Source organism: Rhinopithecus roxellana, chromosome 18 (assembly GCF_007565055.1).
Source record: "Rhinopithecus roxellana isolate Shanxi Qingling chromosome 18, ASM756505v1, whole genome shotgun sequence".
NCBI lineage: Eukaryota > Metazoa > Chordata > Mammalia > Primates > Cercopithecidae > Rhinopithecus > Rhinopithecus roxellana.
Window position 1 is genome coordinate 98,592,598 of NC_044566.1, and position 9,421 is coordinate 98,602,018.

A 9,421-nucleotide genomic window follows, 5' to 3' on the forward strand; every position below is an offset into this window, starting at 1 on the left:
GCTGGGAGGGGTGGTGGGAAGCACAGCCGCTGGAGGCAGACTGCCTGGGCCAGAGCTCCAGGCTCACCCCCTGCCTGTGTAATATCCAGAAGTTCCATAACTCTTCTTGGTTTCAGTCTCCCTGTCTGTAAAATGGAGAAAAATAAAAATCCTTATTTTATCGGGCTGGTGTGAGAATTAAGTGAGATAATTCATGAAGAGTGCTTGGCGTGTGGTCAGGCAGGTCCTGCAGGCTCAGTAAGCACTCTCTACAAGCTCCTCCCTTCTTTCAGGAGTCACTTTCAGCATCATCTCATCTTGGCTGCCCAAGAAAACTTAGCTGTTGCGTCCATCCTGTACTCCCTATACCTTATCCACACAATAATCTGGATATCATTTTATGGTTGTATATTTTATTAGTCTGATTTTCTGACTGGCTGCTATTATCTCCTTAAGGTCAGGATTCACACGACTAGCAGAAAACTCAGTAGGTGCTCAATGCATTTTTGTTGAATGAATAATAATACATCTCCTCTTTTTTCATCCTGCCAGTGGTGGCCCACCACTGCATCATAATGGCTGTACTTGTTTTTATTATATTTCCTAACATGAGAATCAACTCTTCTGAGAGCCTGCACTGAGGTTCTTATTCCTTTTCCACATCTTATATCACCTAGCCCTGTGCCAGAAACATTTGAGATTCTCAAGAATTGCTTGTTAACATCTATTGATTTAACAGTAAGCAACTATTTCAGGACTAAAAAGGTTGTATGGTTAATTTAAGATTATGGATGATTTTCAGTGTTTTCTTTTTTATTTCTCTGCATTTTTTTCTCAATTGCATAATTTGTAGAAAACAATAAAAAAGGCTCTACATCTTCTTCAACATGGCAGCACAGGAGAGCACGAAGGTATAACTCTCTGTTAGTGCTTCAAAAAGATCATGGGATTGTCTTAGTCTAACAGAGACAGAGACAAGTTGAGGCAGTTTAGGAACAGCCATCTGCCAGGAAGCTAACTTGGGTTAATTTAGGTTGTAATCCTATGAACCAGGGTTATAGTCACACATTAAGTGGCTGACATTCAAAAAATACCTTAGCAACAACAGGATTCTCCCCATCTTTCAAGTTACTAGATATTCTGACTGCTATTTTTAAATGGAAGGTTTAAAGAACTTTCTAGAGAAATGGGATTTGGAAAACCTTCCAGAAGTAACTGAGAGATTGAACTAAATATTATGTGTTCAGAGAAATATAAAGAAACTAACAGTCTAGCACAAATAGAGACATGTCCTAATAATGAAAACATTTTACTTGATCCACCAATTACCAATTCAGTTATTCTTACACAGTTACCAGGTATGTTAGCTTGTTTTTGCATTGCTATAAAGGAACACCTGACACTGGGAAATTTATAAAGAAAAGAGATTTATTTGGCTCATGGTTCTGCAGGCTGTATAAACATGGCACCCACACCTGTTCAGCTTCTGGTGAAGTGTCAGGAAGCTTTTTTTTTTTTTTGAGATGGAGTCTCGCTCTGTTGCCCAGGTTGGAGTGCAGAGGTGCAATCTTGGCTCACTGCAACCTCTGCCTCCCGGGTTCAAGCAATTCTCCTGCCTCAGTCTCCCGAGTAGCTGGGATTACAAGCTCCCACAACTACACCTCTGCTAATTTTTGTATTTTTAGTAGAGAAGGGGTTTCACGATGTTGGCCAGGCTGGTCTTGAACTCCTGACCTCAGGTGATCCACCCATCTTGGCCTCCCAAAGTTCTGGGATTACAAGTGTGAGTCACCACACCCGGCCACAAAGCTTTTATTCATGGCAGAGGGTGACGCAGAGGCAGATGTGTCACATAGTGGGAGAGGGAGCGAGAGAGGAGGATGTATCAGACCCTTTTTAACAACCAGCTCCCACGTGAACTCATAGAATGAGGATTAACTCATGACCATGGGGAGGGCACCAACCCATTCATGAGGGATCCACCCCACGACACAAACACCTCCCAGCAGGCCCCACCTCCAACACTGGGCACCACATTTAAACATGATATTTGGAGGGAACAAACATTCAAACTGCATCACTAGGTTACACTGGGTTGGTCTTTAGCAGGGATGTTTGGGAGGTCCCCTTTGAAGAGGAGCTTCTTGGAGGTATTACAGGCCCTGGCTGCTCCCAGAATATTACTCTGTCCAATGTCAATGTTAAATCATCACATGGCATCCTTGTGATCAGGGTCCACGATTGGTACATGGCATCCTTGAGGGTCAGACCTATCAACCTTGAGTCCTAGACTGTATCGACCATTGGCTCCTGGTTGCAGCCACATTTCTGAACACATCCTTTTGTCTCCTGGGCCTTAAATAAGGGGCTAAATGTTTCTAAATCTGGAAAGATTTTGTGTCATTTACTGGCTTCTGAGCTAGTTCTTGAGATCATTTGGAAGTACAAGCACTCTTTTCTGTGGTGTTAGGGGTTAGGCTATTTCCTGCGAACATCTCTTTAAGATGCCTGATGAGGAGCTAGATTGACTTTAGTTAACCATAGAGCCTCTATGAGTGGCAGGAGGCATTCTTCCTGGAAGAGGGCAACCTAGGAGGGGCTACACCATATACAAGCACCAATATATTAATAGTGTTTGTTTGCAATTCACTGTGCCCTACCAACCTGAGGGTATAGATGAAATCACAGTACTGGCCATAGCTCAGAATTTTCTGGCTTTTGCTCCAACTATTTATTGAGGACCTCTGCAACTAGAAAGATTCCCATTTGCACCTGCCCAGGAATGTTGCATGTATTTTCACAAATAAATCTCAGATTGCTAGCATCACAATTGGACTTCTGGTCTACCAGCTTCCCTCATTTCTTGCTTGGCCTTATGGGTTCTGCCTATGAGGTAGTACCAGGCACTACCTACATTAATGCCTACAGGGGTGCTGAGTGTTGTGCTCTGCATATCTGCATAGGAGAGCTGCTGGTAGCTCTTGAAGCATCCTTATCTGACAGATTTGAATGAAAACTATCCTTCAGTTTCTGGCAGAGCCTCATTCCATTGGGCTGAGTGGAGTGACAGACACTATTTCCATATCATTTCTCCATATTATTGCCCTGATACTTATAGCAATAATGCTTCTTCCTTATTTAGCCAAAGGCCTAATGTTCCTTTGCAATTCAACTCATGCAGCTGACTAGTCTTGAACCTCTTCCATCATTTAGTCAAACATGCCATATACCCTGAAACTCTGTGGTACATACCACTGAGGACATGTGGACATATAAAATAGTCTGCATGAAAACAGGTATATAGTATATGTTCTAAATTATATATATTAACAAGCTAAAAACAAATTTCTTAAGTAAGGCCAGATGTTTGAACATTCCAGGCAGCCTAATCAAGTGGGCTGCAGTACCTTCAAAGTGATGTTTGCAGAATATTTATTCAACATTTATTTGGGCCAGGTGCAGTGGCACTTGCCTGTAATCCCAGCTATTTGGGAGACTGAAGTGGGAGGATCACTTGAACCTAACAGCTTGAGACCAGCCTGGGTCACATAGCAAGACCTTGTCTCTAAAACAAACCAACTACATTTATTTGGATGGCACTGGGGAAAGATAGATGTTACAGCTAATAGTAACTCTCATGTGTGATGTTGGTGAAATTATCTTTTGCCTTCAAATTTTCCTCCTGCATTCAAAAAACAGTGTTTAAGTTAGCTAGACCCACCCTCCCTAGCAGGTACTTTAGCAACTTTCAGATGTTGCTTCAGATTGTTCTTTGAAGAGCTCGCTCCCTGCCCAGAGCAGCTGATGGCAGTAGAGCAGAAACTTGATTAGCCTGTGCTTTCCATTTTTTCTTTCGAACAAACCGACTTAGGATCAGGGTCCACTGAAAGCCCATGGCCACTCTCTAGTATCCCAGCAGGCTTCTGCTCCCAGTAGTTGACTTGTATACTTGGCCAAAAACTGCTCTTGTTCCCACATCTGTTTGTGCCAGTTGTACTTATTACTATATAAGTGTGAAAAGCAAAAGACAAATAAATAATTGGTGGTCTAAGAAAATTAAGTTGAATGCCTTGGAAAAACTTAATAAAATGAAATTATCAGCTCAAACACATCATTTAGCTGTAATGAGGGCTCAGCCCCCTGACTCATTGTATGTTCCATTCAACTTGACCTGAAAGCTTAGCAGTTCTCCCTTTGAGGAGACATCAGGGTTTGATTTCAAGGGAAACTTACTTGATTACTTTCTCTTTGTAAAAGTAAGAGATTTGGACACAATGGGGTGACTAATAGAGATAAATTAATAGATTATTTAATTTATTATATAAATTTATATTTAATATATAATTATATATCTATGAATAATATATATATGGGAAAAATTGTGAATGTAGACAGAGGCTACAGCCAACTTGTTTTGTAACAATTGTCTTGATCTTGTTCCATTGGAAATCATAGAGGATGCATCACAGGTGTAGTAAATGTAACACCTTTGCTCAGTCAACCTACACTCAAAGTGTATATACATGAAAGGATGTGGGCTCTTTTTTGGTTCTATATGAACTTTAAAGTTGTTTTTTCCAATTCTGTGAAGAAAGTCCATGGTAGCTTGATGGGGATAGCATTGAATCTATAAATTACCCTGGGCAGCATGGCCATTTTCACAATATTGATTCTTCCTATCTATGAGCATAGAATGTTCTTCCATTTGTTTGTGTCCTCTTTTCTTTTGTTGAGCAGTGGTTTGTAGTTCTCCTTGAAGAGGTTCTTCACATCCCTTGTAAGTTGGATTCCTAGGTATTTTATTCTCTTTGTAGTAATTGTGAATGGGAGTTCACTTATGACTTGGCTCTTTGTTTGTCTATTATTGGTGTATAAGAATGCTTGTGATTTTTGCACATTGATTTTGTATATTGAGACTTTGCTGAAGTTGCTTGTCAGCTTAAGGAGATTTTGGGCTGAGACAATGGGGTTTTCTAAACATACAATCATGTCATCTGCAAACAGAGACAGTTTAACTTCCTGTTTTCCTAATTGAATACCCTTTATTTATTTCTCTTGCCTGATTGCCCTAGCCAGAACTTCCAACACTATGTTGAATAGGAGTGGTGAAAGAGGGCATCCTTGTCTTGTGCCGGTTTTCAAAGGGAATGCTTCCAGTTTTTACCCATTCCGTATGATATTGGCTGTGGGTTTGTCATAAATAGCTCCATCAATACCTAGTTTATTGAGAGTTTTTAGCATGAAGGGCTGCTGAATTTTGTTGAAGGCCTTTTCTGCATCTATTGAGATAATCATGTGGTTTTTATCATTGGTTCTGTTTATGTGATGGATTACGTTTATTGATCTGCATATGTTGAACCAGACTTGCATCCCAGGGATGAAGCCAACTTGATCGTGGTGGATAAGCTTTTTGATGTGCTGCTGGATTCGGTTTGCCAGTATTTTATTGAGGATTTTTGCATCGATGTTCCTCACGGATATTGGCCTAAAATTCTCTTTTTTTGTGGTGTCTTACCAGTCTTTGGTATCAGGATGATGCTAGCCTCATAAAATGAGTTAGGGAGGATTCCCTCTTTTTCTATTGATTGGAATAGTTTCAGAAGGAATGCTACCAGCTCCTCTTTGCACCTCTGGTAGAATTCAGCTGTGAATCCATCTGGTCCTGGACTTTTTTTGGTTGGTAGGCTATTAATTATTGCCTCCATTTCAGAACCTGTTATTGGTCTATTCAGAGATTCAGCTTCTTCCTGGTTTAGTCTTGGGAGGCTGTATGTGTCTAGGAATTTATCCATTTTTTCTAGATTTTCCAGTTTATTTGCGTAGAGATGTTTATAGTATTCTCTGATGGTAGTTTGTATTTCTGTGGTGATATCCCCTTTATCATTTTTATTGCATCTACTTGATTCTTCTCTCTTTTCTTCTTTATTAATCTTGCTAGCAGTCTATCAGTTTTGTTGATCTTTTCAAAAAACCAGCTCCTGGATTCATTGAATTTTTGAAGGGTTTTTGTGTCTCTATCTCCTTCAGTTCTGCTCTGATCTTAGTTATTTCTTGCCTTCTGCTAGCTTTTGACTTTGTTTTCTCTTGCTTCTCTAGTTCTTTTAATTGTGATGTTAGGGTGTTGATTTTAGATCTTTCCTGCTTTCTCTTGTAGGCATTTAGTGCTATAAATTTTCCCCTACACACTGCTTTAAATGTGTCTCAGAGATTCTGGTATGTTGTTTCTTTGTTCTCATTGGTTTCAAAGAACATCTTTATTTCTGCCTTCATTTTGTTATTTACCCAGTAGTCATTCAGAAGCAGGTTGTTCAGTTTTCATGCAGTTGTGCAGTTTTGAGTGAGTTTATTAATCCTAATTTGATTGCCCTGTGGTCTGAGAGACAGTTTGTTGTGATTTCTGTTCTTTTACATTTGCTGAGGAGTGTTTTACTACCAATTATGTGGTCAATTTTAGAATAAGTGCAATGTGGTGCTGAGAAGAATGTATATTCTGTTGATTGGGGTGTAGAGTTCCGTAGATGTCTATTAGGTCCACTTGGTCCAGAGCTGAGTTCAAGTCCTGGATATCCTTGTTAACATTCTGTCTCATTGATCTGTCTAATATTGACAGTGGAGTGTTAAAGTCTCCTATTATTATTGTATGGGAGTCTAAGTCTCTTTGTAGGTCTCTAAGGACTTGGTTTATGAATCTGGGTGCTCCTGTATTGGGTGCATATATATTTAGGATAGTTAGCTCTTCTTGGTGAATTGATCCCTTTGCCATTATGTAGTGGCCTTCTTTGTCTCTTTTGATGTTTGTTGGTTTAAAGTCTGTTTTATCAGAGACTAGGATTGCAAACCCTGCTTTTTCTTGCTTTCCATTTGCTTGGTAGATCTTCCTCCATCCCTTTATTTTGAGCCTATGTGTGTCTCTGCATGTGAGATGGGTCTCCTGAATACAGCAGAGTGATGGGTCTTGACTCTTTATCCAATTTGCCAGTCTGTGTCTTTTAATTGGAGAATTTAGCCCCTTTACATTTAAGGTTAACATTGTTATGTGTAAATTTGATCCTGTCATTATGATGATAGCTGGTTATTTTGCCCATTAATTGATGCAGTTTCTTCATAGTGTCGATAGTCTTTACAATTTGCCCTGTTTTTGTAGTGGCTGGTACTCATTGTTCCTTTCCATGTTTAGTGCTTCCTTCAGGAGCTCTTGTTAAGGCAGGTCTGGTGGTGACAAAATCTCTCAGCATTTGCTTATTTGTAAAGGGTTTTATTTCTCCTTTAGTTGTGAAGCTTAGTTTGGCTGGATATGAGATTCTGGGTTGAAAATTGTTTTCTCTAAGAATGTTGAATATTGGCCCCCACTCTCTTCTGCCTTGTAGGGTTTCTGCCGAGAGATCCACTGTTAGTCTGATGGGCTTCCCTTTGTGAGTAACCTGACCTTTCTCTCTGGCTGCCCTTAACATTTTTTCCTTCATTTCAACCTTGGTGAATCTGACAATTATGTGTCTTGGGGTTGCTCTTCTCAAGGAGTATCTTTGTGGTGTTCTCTTTATTTCCTGAATTTGAATGTTGGCCTGCTTTGCTAGGTTAGGGAAGTTCTCCTGGATGATATCCTGAGAAGTGTTTTCCAGCTTGGTTCCATTCTCCCTGTTACTTTCAGGTACACCAGTCAAATGTAGATTTGGTCTTTCCACATAGACCCATATTTCTTGGAGGCTTTGTTTGTTTCTTTTCACTCTTTTTTCTCTAATCTTGTCTTCTCACTTGATTTCATTAATTTGATCTTCAATCACTGATATCCTTTCTTCCACTTGATTGAATCGGCTACTCAAGCTTGTGCATGCGTCATGAACTTCTCATGCCTTGGTTTTCAGCTTCATCATCTCATTTTTGGTCTTCTCTACACTGTTTATTCTAGTTAGCCATTCAAACCCTTTTTCATGGTTTTTAGCTTCTTTGTGGTGGGTTAGAACATGCTCCTTTAGCTCGGAGAAGTTTGTTATTACCGACCTTCTGAAGCCTACTTCTGTCACCTTGTCAAATTCATTCTTTGTCTAGTTTTGTTTCCTTGCTGGCAAGGAGCTGTGATCCTTTGGACGAGAAGAGCACTCTGTTTTTTGGAATTTTCAGCTTTTCTGCTCGGTTTCTCCCCATCTTTGTGGTTTTATGTACCTTTGGTCTTTGATGTTGGTGACCTACAGATGGGGTTTTGTTGTGGATGTCCTTTTTGTTGATGTTGATACTATTCCTTTCTGTTTGTTAGTTTTCCTTCTAACAGTCAGACCCCTAAGCTGCAGGGCTGTTGGAGTTTGCTGGAGGTCCATTCCAGACTCTGTTTGCCTGGGTATCACCAGCGGAGGCTGCAGAACAGCAAATATTGCTGCCTGATCCTTCCTCTGGAAGTTTTGTCCCAGAGGGGCACCCACCTGCTTGAGGTGTCTTTCGGCCCCTACTGGGAGGTGTTTCCCAGTCAGGCTACAGAGGGGTCAGGGACCTGCTTGAGGAGCCAGTCTTTCTGTTCTTGGAGCTTGAACGCCATGCTGAGAGAACCACTGCTGTCTTCAGAGCTGTAAGACAGGGACATTTAAGTCTGCAGAAGCTGTTTGCTGCGTTTTGTTCTACTATGCCCTCCCCGCAGACGTGGAATCCATAGAGGCAGTAGGCCTTGCTGAGCTGCAGTGGGCTCCACCCAGTTCGTGCTTCCTGGCCTCTTTGTTTACACTGTGAGCTACTCAAGCCTCAGCAATGGCAGACGCCCCTCCCCCAGTCAAGCTGCAGTGTTGCAGGTGGATCTCAGACTGCTGTGCTAGCAGTGGGCAAGGCTCCATGGGCGTGGCACCCACCAAGCCAGGCATGGGAGGGTATCTTCTGGTCTGCGGGTTGCTAAGACTGTGGGAAAAGTGCAGTATTTGGTCAGAAGTGTACCGTTTCTCCAAGTACAGTCTGTCACGGCTTCCCTTGGCTAGGAAGGGGAAATCCCCTGCCCCTTGTGCTTCCCAGGTGAGGCAATGCCCGCCATGCTTCAGCCTGCCCTCCGTGGGCTGCAGCCACTGTCCAACCAGTCCCAATGAGATAGACCAGGTACCTCAGTTGGAAATGCAGAAATTACCCGTTTTTTTGCATCAGTCTTGCTGGGAGCTGCAGACTGGAGCTGTTCCTATTTGGCCATCTTGGAAGTGCCCCTAATTATTTATTTTTAAGACTAGGTCTTGCTCTGTTAACCTGGGCCAGAGAGCAGTGGTGCAATCATAGCTCACTGCAACCTTGAACTCCTAGCCTCAAGCAATCCTCCCACCTCAGCCTCCTGAGTAGCTACAAGTGCATGCCACTGTGCCCAGCTAATTTTTTAATGTTTTGTAGAGAAAGGGGTCTTGCTATGTTGCCCAGGCTGGTCTTGAACTCGACTCAAGCGATCCTCTCACCTTGGCCTCGGAATTGTCTTTTAATATCTTAG